The sequence below is a fragment of the Triticum aestivum genome, chromosome 6B (assembly GCF_018294505.1).
Source record: "Triticum aestivum cultivar Chinese Spring chromosome 6B, IWGSC CS RefSeq v2.1, whole genome shotgun sequence".
In the NCBI taxonomy this organism is placed as follows: domain Eukaryota; kingdom Viridiplantae; phylum Streptophyta; class Magnoliopsida; order Poales; family Poaceae; genus Triticum; species Triticum aestivum.
This window is the reverse complement of record NC_057810.1, coordinates 598836456-598858542: the sequence shown is the minus strand read 5'-3', so window position 1 is coordinate 598858542 and position 22087 is coordinate 598836456.

Here is a 22087-nt window from a genome sequence, read left to right as displayed (position 1 = left end):
AGGGAAGGGACGGTGGGTTTTTTCCCCCTCGGAAGGAGGGGGATTTTCACTCCAGTCAGTCAGTCAGTTATTACAGACAGTTTGGTAATCCTATACGCACCCATGATGAGAAGTGATTTTACCTAATCCACCGAACCTGACAGCAGTAGAGAAAAATCTCAAAAGAGGCACAGCTTATTTTGTTTCAGGCTGAAATTAGCAAGACATTTGTAGCTGCAGGACGTAAAATTGGCGTTCCGTCTCCTGAATTTATTTCAAGTTTTCTGGTGCTATTTTTTCAATGGTACGATGTGTTTGTCAACTCTGGTGTGTTTATGACTATTTCATCAATTTTAAAATGTGCGGACTCAATCTTCCTAAATACTCGTAGGGATAAATAGTATGTGTGCACGTTCTTAAGGAGTAAGTATATGTATATGTATAAAATTGGCATTTCAAAATGAATTTGATACCACTAACGAGAACCAATAATGACATTGATGGCAGTACGATTGCACGCACAAAGAAACGATAAAGACAATGTCTGTCTCCATGGCGCTGTGCAATTTTCTGTTATATACTTATAGTCATCGTGACATGATGTGAAGGGAAGCAAAAAGTTATGTCTCCACATTGCACTAGCCATGTGTATTATTGATTTCTTGCCACGTATAGAGGTGGTATCACTCTCGGCTGTGTTTAACTAATTTTTACAGGTAAAGTGTCTCTTTTGATAGTTCACAACTCAACGTCGCGGATGTAACATCTCATATGCAGGGAAGTACCACTATATTTGTTGCTTTCGCTCAGAGATTGTTACATGTACAAATTGTGTGCCTGTGGCAGCGAATTAATATGTGTATATAATAAGTAACAACTTCAAATTATGACAATACTTTTTTCAAGAATACACCAAAGGTGTACCATACTTTTATAGAAGGAAGAAAGCATAATTACAAGAGCTTGCCGGCGATGCGAACATCACCGTATGCTTACAACTCAACACCGACACCTCAAACCTAAGCCTACTCTCTCACAAAACGGTTGAGAACACTCACATCCTAGCCCGGCCTCTTTCCACTCCCTGATTTCATCCATGATATGCTTGTGTAATTGGATCGCTGATTTGATTTGCTCCAATCGTTTAAACACTCTCGCATTCCTCTGTTTCCAAAGTGACCAAGCAACCGCAGTGACGAAAGTGTCGAAGCCTCTTTTATCCGCACCCTAAAAGGTGGCCCTAGCTTGAAGCCACCAAGCAAGGAAGGTATGATCTACCTCCGGTCATCTAACATTGAGGTTGAGATCCATCAAGCATCGATGCCAAATGTCCCTAGCGTATCCACATTGAATACGGATGTGCTCCGCATTGTCCTCGTCCTGTAGGCTTGTATAGCAGATGGAGGGACTATCTTGCAACCCATGCCGAGCACGACGGTCGGAGGTCCAAATCCAGTGTTGCACCATCAACTAGGCGTGTATTTTGCATTTCAACGGTGCCCAACTTCGCCAGATACAAGCAACAAAAGGCACTCGTTGAATCCCTTGGCGTAACTTGTCATAGACTGATCTGGTGGTATAAGAACCTGACGCATCGCACGACCATGAGAACGCTGTTGGAAATATGCCCTAGAGGCAATAATATTGTATTATTATATTTCCATTATTCATAATTAAGAGTTTATATTTCATGCTATAACTGCTATGATCCTGGAATATGTGATTCGTGGAAAACTCATATGCACGTGTGAAATGATAAACGGTAAACAATAGGTTCCTGGTCTCGCCTCTAAGACTGGCTCAAGTGTTGTTGGTGATCACGTTTTTCGGATCTTAGGATATCGTTAAGTGTAACGATAGTCCTAAAACAACATTAAGGGTATGACGTTAGAAGAACGGTCATATTGAGATTGACCCAAAACTTGTATGTTATACTTTGTGATTATATCGTCTGAAATCATCTGTTATAACACGGAGTGTTAGCATGTGTTTTAGTTCCTCAAACCAATAGAGTGTCGCAGTCACTTCCTACCAGACGGTGGGCTTTTGGGTTGCTCAAAGGTCATCTGTAACAAGCTGATCATAACGACAACTTTCAGGCTCACCGGAGAGTTTGGCAAGTGACCGGATAGCTCGAGAGTGGGATTTGCTCCTCTGACGATGGAGAGATATTCTTAGGGCCATCTCCGTGTGACCGCATCCATCATCGTCTGGCTAGACACAAGTGACTACGTCACGGGGGTGCCGGAACACGTCAACGAGAAAGAAGAACAAAATCGGTAACGGGAGCAACGATATAGTGAGCATGGTGACTCAGGAGGATACCAATGCACATCGGGTTTTGTAAAGTATCGCGAAGCAAAGGGAACATCGCATTATAACCAAAGGTTCACTCTAATATCATTTGTGTAATCATAGGGACCGATATGGATGTCCATTGTTCCGCTATCGGTCATTGAACGAAGGGGTTTTGTTCATGTCTATGATTTACCGAACCTACGGGGTCACAATCTTAAGGTAATCATGATCTGCTGAGTGTTAGTGGTATGGTGGTAATGAGAATATATTTGTAGAATTGTTTCATTAATATCTGGAATAGTTCCGAGAGGTTCCAGAAGCATTTCGGGGTCACCGGAAGTGTTTCAGTGAATATCGGGTTTACCGATTAATATATATATATATATAGGTGGAAAGTGTTTCCGGGGATGTTAAATTATATATATAATTCTATGAAAATGTTTAGAACAAATATATATTTAATTTAATATCAATGGGTTTAATAAGGCCAAGAGGTGGAGAAGGAATTGGGTCACAAGGGCCCAATAGGGGAGGTGACCCCTTTCCAGACGAATCCTAGTGGGGAAAGGACTCCCCCTTCCCCCTTGGCCGGCGCAAGGGGAGGGGAGTCCTCCCCCCTTTGTGGCGCCCCTCCTCTCCCCTAAACCAATATATACTAGAGGATTTCCACCCTATGCAATATAAGTATTGGAGCCTCCTCTAGTTGATCTAGTTCTAGTTGGTCCTAGTGGACTAATTAGAGCTTGCCCTAGCCACTTATAATCCTCATAATTAGAAGCCCTATGTGGTTCTAATCTCCTCCTTCTAATTATCCGACATCGATTAGCTCTGGACGGTGAAGCGCTACCAGATTGTGAAGACCATACGCTTGCAACCAAGTAGAGAGGCCATGCTTTTGGTCTTCTGTTCGAGTGATTGTTTGAGGGCGGTTCGCGGGATCATCATCAATGTTCAAGGGACTCCAAGTACGGTCTACACTGACTCGTCTACTTCCGCTGCACTCCCAGAGTCGGTAAAGATCGTTGATCCAAACCCTATATCACTACAAAAAAAACCACTTCCGTGATGATACGTGTTTGTCACAGTAGGTCACATTTTCTGTCATGCATGTACATCCATGACGTTTTTATGACAGAATCAAGATAGTCATACTTGTGCTGTCGTACAAGTGTTCCATGACAATACCAAAATTATCATCACAGAAGTGTCCACTTCCATGATGATAAATGGCACATCATGGAAGTGTTTTCGTCAAGGGTAACCGACACATGGCATCCACCGTAATGGGTCGCCTTAAGCTATCGGGTTCCGGTTTGGATCCGTTAACCCTTTAACAGCCCCGACTAATAGAGATTTTCCACGTGTACAATTCTCATTCGCCGGAGGATCCACATGTCGGCTCAACATTGGGACAGATGTCATCCACTCATTGTACGGGAGGCGCCTACGATAGGTTAGCACGTGGCAAGGCCCAACAGTGGCCCGTTTAGGTGAAAGAGGCTGGTCCTGTCAAAATTAGCAGGCCGGCCCATATAAGGCCTACTTGTGTCTGGTCCATTTAAGCCCACGACTCATACGAGATGTGCCAATTCGAACCGTCAACGGCTCGTTAACTATTTGACACCATTGCAGCCCATCATCAGTTCGAGTCCGTTAATAGCCCGCTATATATTTGGGCTCAATATCAGCCCGATGTGGTTTCGGCCTGTTAACAACCCATTCAAGGGATGGGCCAATTTTCAGGATGTACGTCTTTCGGCTTTTAGCGGCCCATTTAAGTGTTGGGCCAATTTCCAGCCCGGTGTGTCTTTCAGCCTGTTAACGGCCCATAAATGAGTTGGGCCATTTGCAGTCGGACCTGAGTTTTGGCCTCTTAACGGCCCATGCTCTTCATGGTCCAATACCAGCTCGGTTTCTCTTTCGGCATACTAAAGGCCCAAAACACAGTTAAGCCATATACAGTCCGACCTGACTTTGGGCCTCTTAGCGGCCCATGCTTTTCATGGTCCAGTATGAGCCTATTGTCTCTTTCGGCCTGCTAAAGGCCCATAGTACAGTTGGGCCATACATAGCCCGACCTTAGTATCGGCCTGTTAATGACCCATGAAATTGAATGGGCCCACTTATTTCCCGCTTCGATGTCGGCCTGTTAACGACCCGGGAGGTAACAGGGCCGAGCATTAACTGTTGGCTCGTTTCGATTATAGCGGCCCAATAGAGCTTTCGGCCTGGTTACGACCCATTAACTTAATGGGACCGCTAAAGTTCGAACATGTCTATAGGCCCAATTAGATAATGTCGATTACGGCCCTGCTATAATTTGAGCCCATTACAACGAGCAATTATGGGCAGAACAAAAACTGGTCAATGAAAGGCCTATGGTAATTTTGGCCCATGCGAGCCCATTAGGGAAGCCCATTAAGGGCAATGGGCCGCTTTTCATATAGGGCCCACGATTATTCGTGCTAACTAATAATTGCACTACTTTTTTGGCTTCCTAGCGACCTGTTAGCTGGAATGCGAGGCGCGCTAAGCAAACGTACGGCATACAAGGAAAACGTTGCACATCTAGCATATATTACAGGAAATTACATCCACTTGGCAATCAATGATTGATGCCAGTGCAAATAAATGAACATAACTTAACGATCTACAACCTCACAATCTGCAACCTCACCGCGGATGACGTCCATAAGCATGTGAGCAAGTTCTTCCTTCTTTGCTACACTATCTCTGAAAACATTGATCAGTTGTTGTTGCGCAAGAATGTGCACCTCTGATTCCTCCATGATTTCCATCATTGCTTCAGCCAGTAATTGGTTCACAAACATACATTTTTTCCATTGGATTCGAGATAGAGGAAACTCAACAGATTCAGATGGCAATTTTGGCAGGCTTGTATTATTGATAGTGGAGAGTGTCTTGACCACTGTATCATAACATAAATTAGGAGGGGAACCGAATAGATTAATCAAGAGTTATTGGCATATTACCCGACCTAGATTTATTGGAAAAAATGATGGGGTTGCCTTGCTGTTTCCAGAGTTTGTCTTTTTATCTTCACCAGCCTGCACCAAATTAACACACTAGCATTGTTATCATTGGCCAGGTCAGATAATAGGAAAGCAACATTGCACAACGAACGTTTGGGAAACCAGACCACACCAGCCTACACCAAATTAACACAATATGGCACAGCTATCATTGTCGCCTTTAATTATACATTTTGCTACAAGTAAATTTAGATCAGATAAAGATTGGATTCACGCTGATTAACAAAATACATGCTGATGTAAAAATTTAGTGATATACATCAGCATTGGAGCACAGATAATTCCCGCAAGATACTTTCCTCAAACATGATCCCAGTTTAGAAAGTCTTCTAACTTATTTTCTAAAAGAGAGATGGGTAAGAAACATGTAGAAAATATGATCTGAGTGTTATAAAATTTCATGATGTGAGGATTGTCGGCGTTCTGGATATGGAGGTACCCAGACTTGCCTACCTGCGGCCCACTGCGTGGCTCCATTGACGGCCTGGTATGGCCCAGCTTCAGCATCGATGACCCAAGACCCTCGCGAGGGGCCAAGCCTCGCGAGGTGGACGACGCCAATACCTCCAAGGGAATCGGCCTCCTCAGGCTGGCTCCCGAGGGGCGGAGACTTCTATGCAGGGTGCACCTCACGAGGCTCAGCTGACGTGAGCCATGACGACCAAGGCCAGGCGGGCGCAGAGTACCAGTTTCCTCTTTAGTGCAAAGGAGGCAAGCAGCGGTCGCGGAGTCCCGAGGAATCAGCCAAAGGTTTCCATTCTAGTGCAACAAGACCAAGACCGCCAGGATGGCAGGACGGAGGTCATCATCGAGCCCATCGCAGCGTCACGACCAGAGGATTTTCGCAGGCAAAGACCACTTTAGTCAGGATAGGATGTGCTTCTTGTCCCCCTTCAAATCTGGTCGTTGTGGGATCCCTTCCCGCCAACATTTGAGAAGAGGATCAAGGCCACTATAAATAGGACTTAGCCGCCAACATAGCAAGGGTGAAGGAAAGAAAGGAGAGGAAGGTTGAATCAGAGAGAAAGAGAGAGAGAGAGAGAGAGAGAGAGAGAGAGAGAGAGAGTAGAACGAGGATCAGATCCATTCACACCCGACCACCTCACCAGCTCTCTTGAGCTCAAGAACACCTCACCTCTTGAGGCCAGTTCATCCACTTTACTAGTTCATCCTCAGCCCCTCGAGGCAATCCACCCAAAAACGCTAGAGTAGGGTATTACACCACAAGGTGGCCCAAACCAGGATAAACTGATGTGTCTCTCTGTCCCTTTGAGCTCGACGCGCTAGGCTTAGAAGATCGCGAGTAGGCAGGCTGGGTAGGTTGAGATCTCCGCACACACCCTAGAGTTCGAACCTATCAAGGGTGTGCGGAACCAAAAATCCAACATTTGGCGCGCCAGGTAGGGGCGCGTTGGATCCTCTCTTCAGTCGATCGATCCACCACTACTCCGACACTTCCATGGCTGACGCACGTCGGGCTCGCATTGAGCGCCGGGCCGCGGTTGCCGCCCGCGTCGCTTAGACGTCTTCGACGGGCGACGGCTGCCCTCGTCGCCCTCTATCACCACCAGCCAACGCCGCCATGGGCCCTGCTGGCCACGAGTAGCAAGCTTCGTTGTTGCACCCCTCGGTGCGGCGTGACGGGCGCACTGCCACTTCATCGCTGACCCCGACCGCTTCATCCTCCCATGCGCGTCGCGGCCCAGTGAACGTGCAAGCTAGTCTGCTCATGGCGCGGGAGCTCCTTTGCTACCTGATACGTCTCCAATGTATCTATAATTTTTTATTGTTCTGTGATATATATTACCTGTTTTGGATGTTTATGGGCTTTACTTTACACTTCTATATCATTTTTGGGACTAACCTACTTACTGGAGGCCCAGTCTGTATTCTGTTTTTTTGCCTATTTCAGTGTTTCGAAGAAAAGGAATATCAAACGGAGTCCAAACGGAATGAAACCTTCGAGAGCGATTTTTTTGGAACAAACGTGATCCAGAGGACTTGGAGTGCAAGTCAAGAAGCAATCGAGGAGGCCACGAGGGTGGAGGGCGCACCCCCTATCTTGTGGGCCCCTCGGGCATCCACTGACGTACTTCTTCCTCCTATATATACCCACGTACCCCGAAAACATCAGAGGCGACCACGAAAACTATTTCCACCACCGTAACCTTTTGTATCCGTGAGATCCCATCTTGGAGCCTTCGTCGGTGCTCCGCCGGAGGGGGAATCGACCATGGAGGGCTTCTACATCAACACCATATCCTCTCCGATGAGTTGTGAGTAGTTTACCATAGACCTTCGGGTCCATAGTTATTAGCTAGATGGCTTCTTCTCTCTCTTTGGATCTCAATACCATGTTCTCCTTGATCTTCTTGGAGATCTATTCGATGTAACTCTTTTTGCGGTGTGTTTGTTGAGATCCGATGAATTGTGGGTTTATGATCAAGTTTATCTATGAGAAATATTTGAATCTCCTCCGAATTTTTTATGTGAGATTAAGTTATCTTTGCAAGTCTCTTCGAATTATTAGCTTGGTTTGGCCTACTAGATTGATCTTTATTGCGATGGGAGAAGTGCTTAGATTTGGGTTCAATCTTGCGGTGTCCTTTCCTAGTGACAGCAGGGGCAGCAAGGCACGTATTGTATTGTTGCCATCGAGGATAAAAAGATGGGATTTATATCATATTGCATGAGTTTATCCCTCTACATGATGTCATCTTTCTTAATGCGTTACTCTATTCTTTATGAACTTAATACTCTAGATGCATGCTGGATAGCGGTCGATGGGTGGAGTAATAGTAGTAGATGTAGGCAGGAGTCGGTCTACTTGTCACGGACGTGATGCCTATATACATGATCATGCCTAGATAATCTCATAATTATTCGCTTTTCTATCAGTTGCTCGACAGTAATTTGTTCACCCACCATAATACTTATGCTATCTTGAGAGAAGCCACTAGTGAAGCCTATGGCCCCCGGGTCTATCTCTTATCATATAAGCTTGGTATTTACTTTTATTTGCATCTTTACTTTTCCAATCTATATTATAAAATACCAAAAATATATTTATATTATCATCTTATCTCTATCAGATCTCACTTTCGCAAGTGGCCGTGAAGGGATTGACAACCCCTTTATCGCGTTGGTTGCAAATTCTTGTTTGTTTGTGCAGGTGCGTGGGACTTTGGAGGAGCCTCCTACTGGATTGATACCTTGGTTCTCAAAAATTGAGGGAAATACTTACGCTACTATTGCTGCATCACCCTTTCCTCTTCAAGGAAAACCAATGCAAGCTCAAGATGTAGCAAGAAGGATTTCTGGCGCCGTTGCCGGGGAGGTCTTCGCTCAAGTCAAGACATACCAAGTACCCATGACAAACTCATCTCCCTCGCATTTACATTATTTGCCATTCGCCTCTCGTTTTCCTCTCCCCCACTTCACCCTTGCCATTTTATTCGCCCTCTCTTTCCCAATCTCCTCTCTCTTTCGCTTGTCTTTCTGTGTGCCTGCTTGCCCTTATGACTTTGCCTAAGAACACCGACTTTCATCTTAGAAGGTTGGAAGAGATTGAGTCAAACATTAGAAGTTTTATGACTTTACAATTTGAGCATAATAGTTTCTTCAGAAAAGAACTTAAAGAACAAAAAAGTTTTATGGGGTTTATGAACAAAGAGCTTGATGATATGTCTAAAGAATTTTATGGTTTGAACTCCCAAATTGCTCGGCTTGAAAATTTCATAGCCCGAATTTCTGATAAGCAAGCTACCTTAGTCAATAAGATGGTTGCCAAACCAGAAAAGTTCCATGAAAATAATGATGAAGATCTTAAAGTTATTGATGTGTCCCCTATTAGATCTTTGTTTTGCAATATGAATCTTAATAATGATGGGACTGGAGATGAGTCAACTTTAGTTAAAAGGCGTCCCAATGATTCGGAGTTTTTAGATCTTGATGCTAAATTTGGTAAAAGTGGGATGGGAGAGGTCAAGACTTTAAATAGCATTGAACCCACTATCTTGGATTTCAAGGAATTTAGTTATGATAATTGTTCTTTAGAAGATTGTATTTCCTTGTTGCAATCCGTTGTGAATTCTCCTCATGCTTATAGTCAAAATAAAGCTTTTACCAAACATATTGTTGATGCCTTGATGCAATCTTTTGATGAAAAACTTAATTTGTAAGTTTCTATACCTAGAAAACTTCATGATGAGTGGGAACCTACTATAAAAATTAAAATTAAAGATCATGAGTGTTATGCTTTGTGTGATTTGGGTGCTAGTGTTTCCACAATGCCGAAAACTTTATGTGATATTCTACGTTTCCATGATCTTGATGATTGCTCTTTAAATTTGCAACTTGCGGATTCCACCATTAAAAATCCAATGGGAAGGATCAATGATGTTCTCATTGTTGCAAACAGAAATTTGGTGCCCGTAGATTTTATCGTTCTTGATATAGATTGCAATCTTTCTTGCCCTATTATTCTTGGTAGACCTTTCCTTAGAATGATTGGTGCGATTATTGATATGAAGGAAGGAAATATTAGATTCCAATTTCCATTAAGGAAAGGCATGGAGAACTTTCCAAGAAATAAAGTTAAATTACCTTATGAATCTATCATGCGAGCTACTTATGAATTGAGTGCTAAAGATGGCACTACTTAGATCTATCCTCCATTTTATGCCTAGCTAGGGGCGTTAAACGATAGCGCTAGTTGGGAGGCAACCCAATTTTATTTGTGTTTTTTGTTTTTGTTTCTGTTTAGTAATAAATATTTCATCTACCTTCTGTTTAGATGTGTTTTCATGTTTTAATTAGTGTTTGTGCCAAGTAGAACCTATAGGATAACCTATGGTGATAGTTAATTTGATTCTGCTGAAAAGTAGAAACTTTGCGCGCACGAAAATAATTTTAGTAAATCACAGAAATGTGATTTTACGTTGATTATTTTTGTTGTAAATCAATAGACAAATTTCCCAGGATTTCCTATTTTGGTAGGATTTTTAGAGTTCCAGAAGTATTCGAAAGTTACAGATTGCTACAGACTGTTCTGTTTTTGACAGATTCTGCCTTTCGTGTGTTGTTTGCTTATTTTGATGCATCTATGGCTAGTATGTAAGGGTATGAACCATAGAGAACTTGGAATACAGTAGGTTTAACACCAATATAAATAAACAATGAGTTCATTACAGTACCTTATGTGGTGGTTTTTCTTTCTTTCACTAACGGAGCTTATGAGATTTCCTGTTGAGTTTTGTGTTGTGAAGTTTTCGAGTTTTGGGTAAAGATTTGATGGACTATGGAATAAGGAGTGGAAAGAGCCTAAGCTTGGGGATGCCCATGGCACCCCAAGATATTCAGGAATAGCCAAAAGCCTAAGCTTGGGGATGCCCCCGGAAGGCATCCCCTCTTTTGTCTTTGTTTATCGGTAACCTTCCTTGGAGCTATATTTTTATTCGCCACATGATATGTGTTTTGCTTGGAGAGTCTTGTATGATATTAGTCTTTGCTTTTTAGTTTTTCACAATCATCCTTGCTGTACACACCTTTTGGGAGAATCCCACTTGATTAGAATTTATTAGAATACCCTATGTGCTTCACTTATATCTTTTGAGCTAGCTAGTTTTTGCTCTAGTGCGGGGTGGCTTAATTTTGAAGAAATTGTTGATCTCTCATGCTTCACTTATATTATTTTGAGAGTCTTTCAGAACAACATGGTTTTTTCTATGGTTATAAATTTGGTCCTAGAATGATGAGCATCCAAGTTGGGTATAATAAAAACTATCATAGAAAGTGCATTAAATACTAGGATCAATTTGATGCTTGATAATTGTTTTGAGATATAAAGGGGTAATGTTAGAGTCATGCTAGTGGGTAATTATGAAATTAAGAAATACTTGTGTTGAAGTTGGCAAGTCATGTAACATGCACGTATGGTAAAAGTTGTGTGACAAATTTGTTGCATGAGGTACTCTTTTGATTGTCTTCCTTATGAGTGGCAGTCGGGGACGAGCGATGGTCTTTCCCTACCAATCTATCCCTCTAGGGGTATACGTACTAGTACTTTGCTTCGAGGGCTAAGTAGACTTTTGCAATAAGTATATGAGTTCTTTATGACTAATGTGAGTCCATGGATATATGCACACTCACCCTTCCACTTTGCTAGCCTCTATTATGCCGCGCAACTCTCACCAGTATCATGCACCCATTATTTACCTTCCTCAAAATAGCCACCATACCTACCTATTATGGCATTTCCATAGCTATTCCGAGATAAATTGCCATGCAACTTTCCACCGTTCCGTTTATTATGACATGCTCCATCATTGTCATATTGCTCGTTGCATGATCATGTAGTTGACATTGTATTTGTGGCAAGGCCGCCTTCATAATTTGCATACATGTCACTCTTGATTCATTGCATATCCCAGTACGCCAGAGGCATTCATATAGAGTCATATTTTGTTCTAAGTGTTGAGTTGTAATTCTCGAGTTGTAAATTAATAAAAGTGTGATGATCTTCATTATTAGATCATTGTCCCAAGTGAGGAAAGGATGATGAAGACTATGATTCCCCCACAAGTTGGGATGAGACTTCAGACTTTAATTAAAAAAAGAGGCCAAAGAGCCCACCAAATAAAAAAAAGAAAGGCCAAAGAAAAAAATAGAAAGGCCAAAGAAAAAAAGAGGAAGAAAAAAAAGGGAAAAATGAAATGAGAGAAAAAGAGAGAAGGGACAATGCTACTATCTCTTTTCCACACTTGTGCTTCAAAATAGCACCATGATCTTCATGATAGAGAGTCTCTTGTGTTGTCACTTTCATATACTAGTGGGGATTTTTTATTATAGAACTTGGCTTGTATATTCCAATGATGGGCTTCCTCAAAATGCCCTTGGTCTTCGTGAGCAAGCGAGTTGGATGCACACCCACTTAGTTTCTTTTGTTGAGCTTTCATACATTTATAGCTCTAGTGCATCCGTTGCATGACAATCCCTACTCACTCACATTGATATCTATTGATGGGCATCTCCATAGCCCGTTGATACGCCTAGTTGATGTGAGACTATCTTCTCCCTTTTTGTCCTCACAACCACCACCATATACCACCATAGTGCTATGTCCATGGCTTGCGCTCATGTATTGCATAAGAGTTGAAAAATCTGAAGCGCGATAAAAAGTATGAACCAATTGCTCGTCTCGTCATCGGGGTTGTGCATGATGGGAGTATTTTGTGTAATGAAAATGAAGCATGGCCTAACTATATGATTTTGTAGGGATAAGCTTTCTTTGGCTATGCTATTTTTAATAAGACATGGTTATTTGTTAGTATGCTTCAAAGTATTACTATTTTTATGTTTTATAAGCTTTTATCTTGAATCATTTGGATCTGAACAATCATGCCACAATAAAGAAAATTACATTGAGAATTATGCTAGGTAGCATTCCACATCAAAAATTCTGTTTTTATCATTTACCTACTCGAGGACGAGCAGGAATTAAGCTTGGGGATGCTTGATACGTCTCCAACGTATCTATAATTTTTTATTGTTCCATGCTATTATATTACCTGTTTTGGATGTTTATGGGCTTTACTTTACACTTTTATATCATTTTTGGGACTAACCTACTAACCGGAGGCCCAGTCCGTATTGCTGTTTTTTTGCCTATTTCAGTGTTTCGAAGAAAAGGAATATCAAACGAAGTCCAAACAGAATGAAACCTTCGGGAGCGATCTTTTTGGAACAAACGTGATCCAGAGGACTTGGAGTGCAAGTCAAGAAGCAATCGAGGAGGCCATGAGGGTGGAGGGCTCCCCCTACTAGGCACGCCCCCCTATCTCGTGGGCCCCTCGGGCATCCACTGACGTACTTCTTCCTCCTATATATACCCACGACCCCGAAAACATCAGAGGCGACCACGAAAAACTATTTCCACCGTAACCTTCTGTATCCGCGAGATCCCATCTTGGAGCCTTTGTCGGTGCTCCACCGGAGGGGGAATCGACTACGGAGGGCTTCTACATCAACACCATAGCCTCTCCGATGAGTTGTGAGTAGTTTACTACAGACCTTCGGGTCCATAATTATTAGCTCGATGGCTTCTTCTCTCTCCTTGGATCTCAATACCATGTTCTCCTTGATCTTCTTGGAGATCTATTCGATATAACTCTTTTTGCGGTGTGTTTCTCGAGATCTGATGAATTGTGGGTTTATGATCAAGTTTATCTATGAGAAATATTTGAATATCCTCTGAATTCTTTTATGTGTGATTAAGTTATCTTTGCAAGTCTCTTTGAATTATCAGTTTGGTTTGGCCTTCGAGATTGATCTTTCTTGCAATGGGAGAAGTGTTTAGCTTTGGGTTCAATCTTGCGGTGTCCTTTCCTAGTGACAGCAGGGGCAGCAAGGCACATATTATATTGTTGCCATCGAGGATAAAAAGATGGGGTTTATATCATATTGCATGAGTTTATCCCTCTACATCGTGTCATCTTTCTTAATACGTTACTCTGTTCTTTATGAACTTAATACTCTAGATGCATGCTGGATAGCGGTTGATGTGTGGAGTAATAGTAGTAGATGCAGGTAGGACTCGGTCTACTTGTCACGGACATTATGCCTATATGCATGATCATGCCTAGATAATCTCATAATCATTCGCTTTTCTATCAATTGCTCGATAGTAATTTGTTCACCCACCGTAATACTTATGCTATCTTGAGAGAAGCCACTAGTGAAACCTATGGCCCCCGGTCTATCTCTTATCATATAAGCTTGGTATTTACTTTTATTTGCATCTTTACTTTTCCAATCTATATTATAAAATACCAAAAATATATTTATCTTATCATATTATCTCTATCAGATCTCACTTTTGCAAGTGGCCGTGAAGGGATTTACAAACCCTTTATCGCGTTGGTTGCGAGTTCTTGTTTGTTTGTGTAGGTGCGTGTGACGTTTGAGGAGCCTCCTACTGGATTGATACCTTGGTTCTCAAAAACTGAGGGAAATACTTACGCTACTATTGCTGCATCACCCTTTCCTCTTCAAGGAAAACCAACGCAAGCTCAAGACGTAGCACTATCGCCCAGTCGACGACTTCTATGAGGAGTGGCTCGAGCGCATCGCCGAGCTCATCAGCGCCGCCGGAGACTCCACTGCGCCGGCCCGCTCGCTGCCTCAGTAGCCACCTACTGCGAGCGACATGGCTCACGGGGCACCTCCACCACCTCTAGCCCAGGGCGCTATCGTCGAACCAAGGCGGGTGGCACCGCGGCGCGACCTGCCACGCCAGGCGCCTGCGCACGAAGAGGCGAGCTACCAAGTGGTGCAGTGGCCCCAAGAAGATGCACGTGTGCTTCTAGCACCCCCACGTCAAGACCGTGTGCCACCTGTGATGATGGTGGCGTGCGAGCACCAAGACCAAGCTCCACCTCCTCGACGGGCTCCCGTGACCATAGCAGGGTGTCGTGCGTTCACCCTGGAGCTTTGCAACGTCATCTGGCTGGGCAAGTTCACGCCTGATATGCCCCCACGCTATGATGACACCGTCGACCCTGCTGAGTTCCTACAGCTCTACGAGCTGAGCATCGAGGCGGCCAGCAGCGATGAGAAGATCATGGCGAACTAGTTCCCCATGGCCCTCAAGGATGGCGCGCGCTCCTGGATCCTGAATCTCCCCGTGGGTTCTGTCTCCTCCTGGGATGAGATGCGCGACCGCTTCATCGCCAACTTTCAGGGCACTCGCGACTGCCCTCCGGCCGCGGGTGACCTATGACGCATCGAGCAGCAGCCAGGGGAGACCCTGCAGAAGTACATCTAGCGCTTCAATAACATTCGCCTCAAGATCCCCAATGTGTCGGACGAGGCCATCATCTCAGCATTCACTGATGGCGTCCGCGACATCGATATGAAGGAGGAGCTTGCCATCCATGAGGGCCTCTGCACAGCCCTGGAGATGTTCAACATGGCGAACAAGTGCGTGAGGGCTGAGGAGGGATGCCTCTCCCTCCTCGAGCTCCCTAATGCTGACCTAGAAGACAGGAAGGCCAAGGCCAAAAACGTGAAGTGCAAGGGGCCAGCTGTGCTTGCAGCTGAGCCAGAGATGAAGCAGGGCTGCGACCAACTTGAGTCATCCAAGAGCAACCGACCATTCTGCATCTTCCACAACGTCCACAGCCACAACACCAACGACTGTCAGGAGCTCATGGCCCTCCACGACGGACGCCTCGGCCGACGCCCCGAGCATAATGATCGAGGCTACAGTCGCGGAGGCGGATGAGGTGGAGGACGCTGGAATGGCAGCGACCATCGCCAGGAGTGGCGCGACAAGCCTCGGGAGGACCGCTGGCAGGGCCAGCCTCGCGAAGGCGCCTGGAGGGACCAGCCTCGCAAGGATCGGCCTTAGGGTAACGCCGGTCTTCCTCCACTGCCTCCACCACCAACAAGGAATGCAGATCATCACCAGGATGAGGGGACTAGGGGCTTCTAGGAGCCTCAAGCCATCGCGTGCATCCTGGGCGGCTCTCGGGCCCCAGCCTCTCACCGCATCTTCAAGCAGTTCGCGCGCGAGGTGAACGTGGCGCTCCCAAGCTCGAGGCAACTTGCCCTTTTAGGAGGTCCAAATACGCCATCACCTTCAACTCCTCCGATCAGCTCAAGTGCGCGGCCACTGCTGGCGCGCTCCCGATGCTCTGCTCGCCTGTCATCAACAACGTGGTCGTCACCACACTACTAGGAAAAGGGCTATAGATGGAATTGACACTAATGGCGCACCAGATATGTGGTGCGCCATTAGTATATACTAATGGCGCACCACCCTCTGATGCGCCATTAGTGTTGAAACTACTAATGGCGCACCCTGCCCACGGTGCGCCATTTGTTGGGGAACGTTGCAGAAAACAAAAATTTTCCTACTCGTTTCACCAAGATCATCTAGGAGTTCATCTAGCAACGAGTGATTAGATGCATCTACATACCTTTGTAGATCGCGCACGGAAGCGTTCAAAAGAACGGTGATGATGTAGTCGTACTCGACGTGATCCAAATCACCGATGACCAGCGCCGAACGGACGGCACCTCCGCGTTCAACACACGTACGGGACGGGAGACGTCTCCTCCTTCTTGATCCAGCAAGGGGAAAGGAGAGGTTGATGAAGATCCAGCAGCACGACGGCGTGGTGGTGGATGCAGGGCGTCACAGCAGCAGGGCTTCGCCGAGACTACGAGGGAGAGACGTAACGGGGGGAGGTGGAGGCGCCAGGGGCTGGTGTAAAATCCCTTCTCTCCCCCCACTATATATAGGGGTGCCAGGGGGGCGCCGGCCCTAGTAGATGGCATCTACTAGGGGGGGCGGCGGCCAAGGGGAGGTTTCCCTCCCCCCCAAGGCACCTAGGGGTGCCTTCCACCACATGGACTCTTCCATGGTGGAAACCCTAGGCGCATGGGCCTATAGGGGCTGGTGCCCTTGGCCCATCTAGGCCAAGGCGCACCCCCTACAGCCCATGTGGCCCCCCGGGACAGGTGGCCCCACCCGGTGGACCACCGGGACCCTTCCGGTGGTCCCGGTACAATACCGATAACCCCGAAACTTGTCCCGATGCCCGAAATAGCACTTCCTATATATAATTCTTTACCTCCGGACCATTCCGGAACTCCTCGTGACGTCCGGGATCTCATCCGGGACTCCAAACAACATTCGGGTTTCTGCATATACATATCTTCATAACCCTAGCGTCACCGAACCTTAAGTGTGTAGACCCTACGGGTTCGGGAGACAAGCAGACATGACCGAGACGACTCTCCGGTCAATAACCAACAGCGGGATCTGGATACCCATGTTGGCTCCCACATGCTCCACGATGATCTCATCGGATGAACCACGATGTCGAGGATTTAATCAATCCCGTACGCTATTCCCTTTGTCTATCGATATGTTACTTGCCCGAGATTCGATCGTCGGTATCCCAATACCTCGTTCAATCTCGTTACCGGCAAGTCACTTTACTCGTACCGTAATGCATGATCCCGTGACCAGACACTTGGTCACTCTGAGCTCATTATGATGATGCATTACCGAGTGGGCCCAGTGATACCTCTCCGTCATACGGAGTGACAAATCCCAGTCTTGATCCATGTCACCCAACAGACACTTTCGGAGATACCCGTAGTCTACCTTTATAGTCACCCAGTTACATTGTGACGTTTGGCATACCCAAAGCACTCCTACGGTATTCGGGAGTTACACGATCTCATGGTCTAAGGAAAAGATACTTGACATTGGAAAACTCTAGCAAACGAACTATACGATCTTGTGCTATGTTGAGGATTGGGCCTTGTCCATCACATCATTCTCCCAATGATGTGATCTCGTTATCAATGACATCCAGTGTCCATAGTCAGGAAACCATGACTATCTGTTGATCAACGAGCTAGTCAACTAGAGGCTCACTAGGGACATGTCGGTGTCTGTTATTCACACATGTATTACGATTTCCGGATAACACAATTATATCATGAATAAAGACAATTATCATGAACAAGGAAATATAATAATAATGCTTTTATTATTGCCTCTAGGGCATATTTCCAACAGTCTCCCACTTGCACTAGAGTCAATAGTCTAGTTACATTGTGATGAATCGAACACCCATAGAATTCTGGTGTTGATCATGTTTTGCTCTAGGGAGAGGTTTAGTCAACGGATCTGCTATATTCAGGTCCGTATGTACTTTACAAATCTCTATGTCTCCATCTTGAACATTTTCACGAATGGAGTTAAAGCGACGCTTGATGTGCCTTGTCTTCTTGTGAAACCTGGGCTCCTTGGCAAGTGCAATAGCTCCAGTGTTGTCACAGAAGAGCTTGATCGGCCCCGACGCATTGGGTATGACTCCTAGGTCGGTAATGAACTCCTTCACCCATATTGCTTCATGTGCTGCCTCCGAGGCTGCCATGTACTCCGCTTCACATGTAGATCCCGCCACGACGCTTTGCTTGCAACTGCACCAGCTTACTGCCCCACCATTCAAAATATACACGTATCCGGTTTGTGACTTAGAGTCATCTAGATCTGTGTCGAAGCTAGCGTCGACGTAACCCTTTACGACGAGCTCTTCGTCACCTCCATAAACGAGAAACATTTCCTTAGTCCTTTTCAGGTACTTCAGGATATTCTTGACCGCTGTCCAGTGTTCCTTGCCGGGATTACTTTGGTACCTTCCTACCAAACTGACGGCAAGGTTAACATCAGGTCTGGTACACAACATGGCATACATAATAGAACCTATGGCTGAGGCATAGGGGATGACACTCATCTCTTCTATATCTTCTGCCGTGGTCGGACATTGAGCTGAGCTCAATTTCACACCTTGTAACACAGGCAAGAACCCCTTCTTGGATTGATCCATATTGAACTTTCTTCAATATCTTATCAAGGTATGTTCTTTGTGAAAGACCTATGAGGCGTCTTGATCTATCTCTATAGATTTTGATGCCTAATATATAAGCAGCTTCTCCAAGGTCCTTCATTGAAAAACTTTTATTCAAGTAGGCCTTGATGCTGTCCAAGAGTTCTATATCATTTCCCATCAAAAGTATGTCATCTACATATAATATGAGAAATGCTACAGAGCTCCCACTCACTTTCTTGTAAACGCAGGCTTCTCCATAAGTCGGTGTAAACCCAAACGCTTTGATCATCTCATCAAAGCGAATGTTCCAACTCCGAGATGCTTGCACCAGCCCATAAATCGAGCGTTGGAGCTTGCACACTTTGTCAGCATTCTTAGGATCGACAAAACCTTCCGGCTGTATCATATACAATTCTTCCTTAAGGAAACCATTAAGGAATTCCGTTTTGACGTCCATTTGCCATATTTCGTAATCATAGAATGCGGCAATTGCTAACATGATTCGGACGGACTTCAGCTTCGCTACCGGCGAGAAAGTCTCATCGTAGTCAACCCCTTGAACTTGTCGATAACCCTTAGCGACAAGCCGAGCTTTATAGATGGTCACATTACCATCCGCGTCTGTCTTCTTCTTAAAGATCCATTTATTTTCTATGGCTCGCCGCTCAACGGGCAAGTTAGTCAAAGTCCATACTTTGTTTTCATACATGGATCCTATCTCGGATTTCATGGCTTCCAGCCATTTGTCGGAATCCGGGCCCGCCATCGCTTCTTCATAGTTCGAAGGTTCACCGTTGTCTAACAGCATGATTTCCAAGACAGGGTTGCCGTACCACTCTGGTGCGGAACGTGTCCTTGTGGACCTTCGAATTTCAGTAGGGGCTTGATCAGAAGTATCTTGATCATTAACTTCCTCTCTAGTCGGTGCAGGCACCTCAGGAACATTTTCTTGAGTTGCGCCATTTTCCGGTTCAAGAGGTAATACTTCATCAAGCTCTACTTTCCTCCCACTTACTTCTTTCGAGAGAAACTCTTTCTCCAGAAAGGACCCATTCTTGGCAACAAAGATCTTGCCTTCGGATCTGAGGTAGAAGGTGTACCCAATAGTTTCTTTTGGGTATCCTATGAAGACGCATTTTTCCGACTTGGGTTCGAGCTTTTCAGGTTGAAGTTTCTTGACATAAGCATCGCATCCCCAAACTTTTAGAAACGACAGCTTAGGTTTCTTCCCAAACCACAATTCATACGGTGTCGTCTCAACGGATTTCGACGGAGCCCTATTTAAAGTGAATGCGGCAGTCTCTAAAGCATAGCCCCAAAAAGAAAGCGGTAAATCGGTAAGAGACATCATAGATCGCACCATATCTAACAGAGTGCGATTACAACGTTCGGACACACCATTACGCTGAGGTGTTCCAGGCGGCGTGGGTTGTGAAACTATTCCACATTTTCTTAAGTGTGCCCCAAACTCGTGACTCAAGTATTCTCCTCCACGATCTGATCGTAGAAACTTGATTTTCCTGTCACGTTGATTTTCAACCTCACTCTGAAATTCCTTGAACTTTTCAAAGGTTTCAGACTTGTGTTTCATTAAGTAGATATACCCATACCTACTTAAATCATCAGTGAGGGTGAGAACATAACGATAGCCACCGCGAGCCTCAACACTCATTGGACCGCACACATCAGTATGTATGATTTCCAATAAGTCGGTTGCTCGCTCCATTGTTCCTGAGAACGGAGTCTTGGTCATTTTACCCATAAGGCATGGTTCGCATGTGTCAAATGATTCATAATCAAGAGACTCTAAAAGTCCATCAGCATGGAGCTTCTTCATGCGTTTGACACCTATGTGACCAAGGCGGCAGTGCCACAGGTATGTGGGACTATCATTATCAACCTTACTTCTTTTGGCACTCACATTATGAACATGTGTAGCATCACGTTCGAGATTCATAAAGAATAAACCATTCACCATAGGAGCATGACCATAAAACATATCTCTCATAAAAATGGAACAACCATTATTCTCAGATTTAAAAGAGTAGCCATCTCAAATTAAACGAGATCCCGATACAATGTTCATGCTCAAAGCTGGCACTAAATAACAATTATTAAGGTTTAAAACTAATCCCGAAGGGAGATGCAGAGGTAGCGTGCCGACGGCGATCACATTGACCTTGGAACCATTCCTGACGCGCATCGTCACCTCGTCCTTTGCCAGTTTCCGCTTATTCCGCAGCCCCTGCTTTGAGTTACAAATGTGAGCAACTGCACCGGTATCAAATACCCAGGAGCTACTACAGGCACTAGTAAGGTACACATAAATTACATGTATATCACATATACCTTTTGTTTTGCCGGCCTTCTTATCCGCTAAGTACTTAGGGCAGTTCCGCTTCCAGTGACCGCTTCCCTTGCAATAAAAGCACTCAGTCTCGGGCTTGGGTCCATTCTTTGGCTTCTTCCCGGCAGGCAACCTCCTTGCCGTCCTTCTTGAAGTTCTTTTTACCCTTGCCTTTCTTGAACTTAGTGGTTTTATTGACCATCAACACTTGATGTTCCTTCCTGACTTCTACCTCTGCTGATTTCAGCATAGCAAATACTTCAGGAATGGTCTTTTCCATCCCCTGCATATTGAAGTTCATCACAAAGCTCTTGTAGCTTGGTGGAAGCGACTAGAGGATTCTGTCAATGACCGCATCATCCGGGAGATTAACTCCCAGCTGAGTCAAGCGGTTATGCAACCCAGACATAGTGAGTATGTGCTCACTGACAGAACTGTTTTCCTCCATCTTACAGCTGAAGAATTTGTCGGAGACTTCATATCTCTCGACCCGGGCATGAGCTTGGAAAACCATTTTCAGCTCTTCGAACATCTCATATGCTCCATGTCTCTCAAAACACTTTTGGAGCCCCGGCTCTAGGCTGTAAAGCATGCCGCACTGAACGAGGGAGTAGTCATCGAAACGTGACTGCCAAGCGTTCATAACATCTTGTTCTGCAGGGAGAACGGGTGCGTCACCAAGCGGTGCTTGTAGGACATAATCTTTCTTGGCAGCTATGAGGATGATCCTCAGGTTCCGGACCCAGTCCGTATAGTTGCTGCCATCGTCTTTCATCTTGGTTTTCTCTAGGAACGCGTTGAAGTTGAGGACTACGTTGGCCATTTAATCTACAAGACATATTGTAAAATATTTAGACTAAGTTCATGATAATTAAGTTCAACTAATCAAATTATTAATGAACTCCCACTTAGATTAGACATCCCTCTAGTCATCTAAGTATTACATGATCCGAGTTAAACTAGACCGTGTCCGATCATCACGTGAGACGGACTAGTCA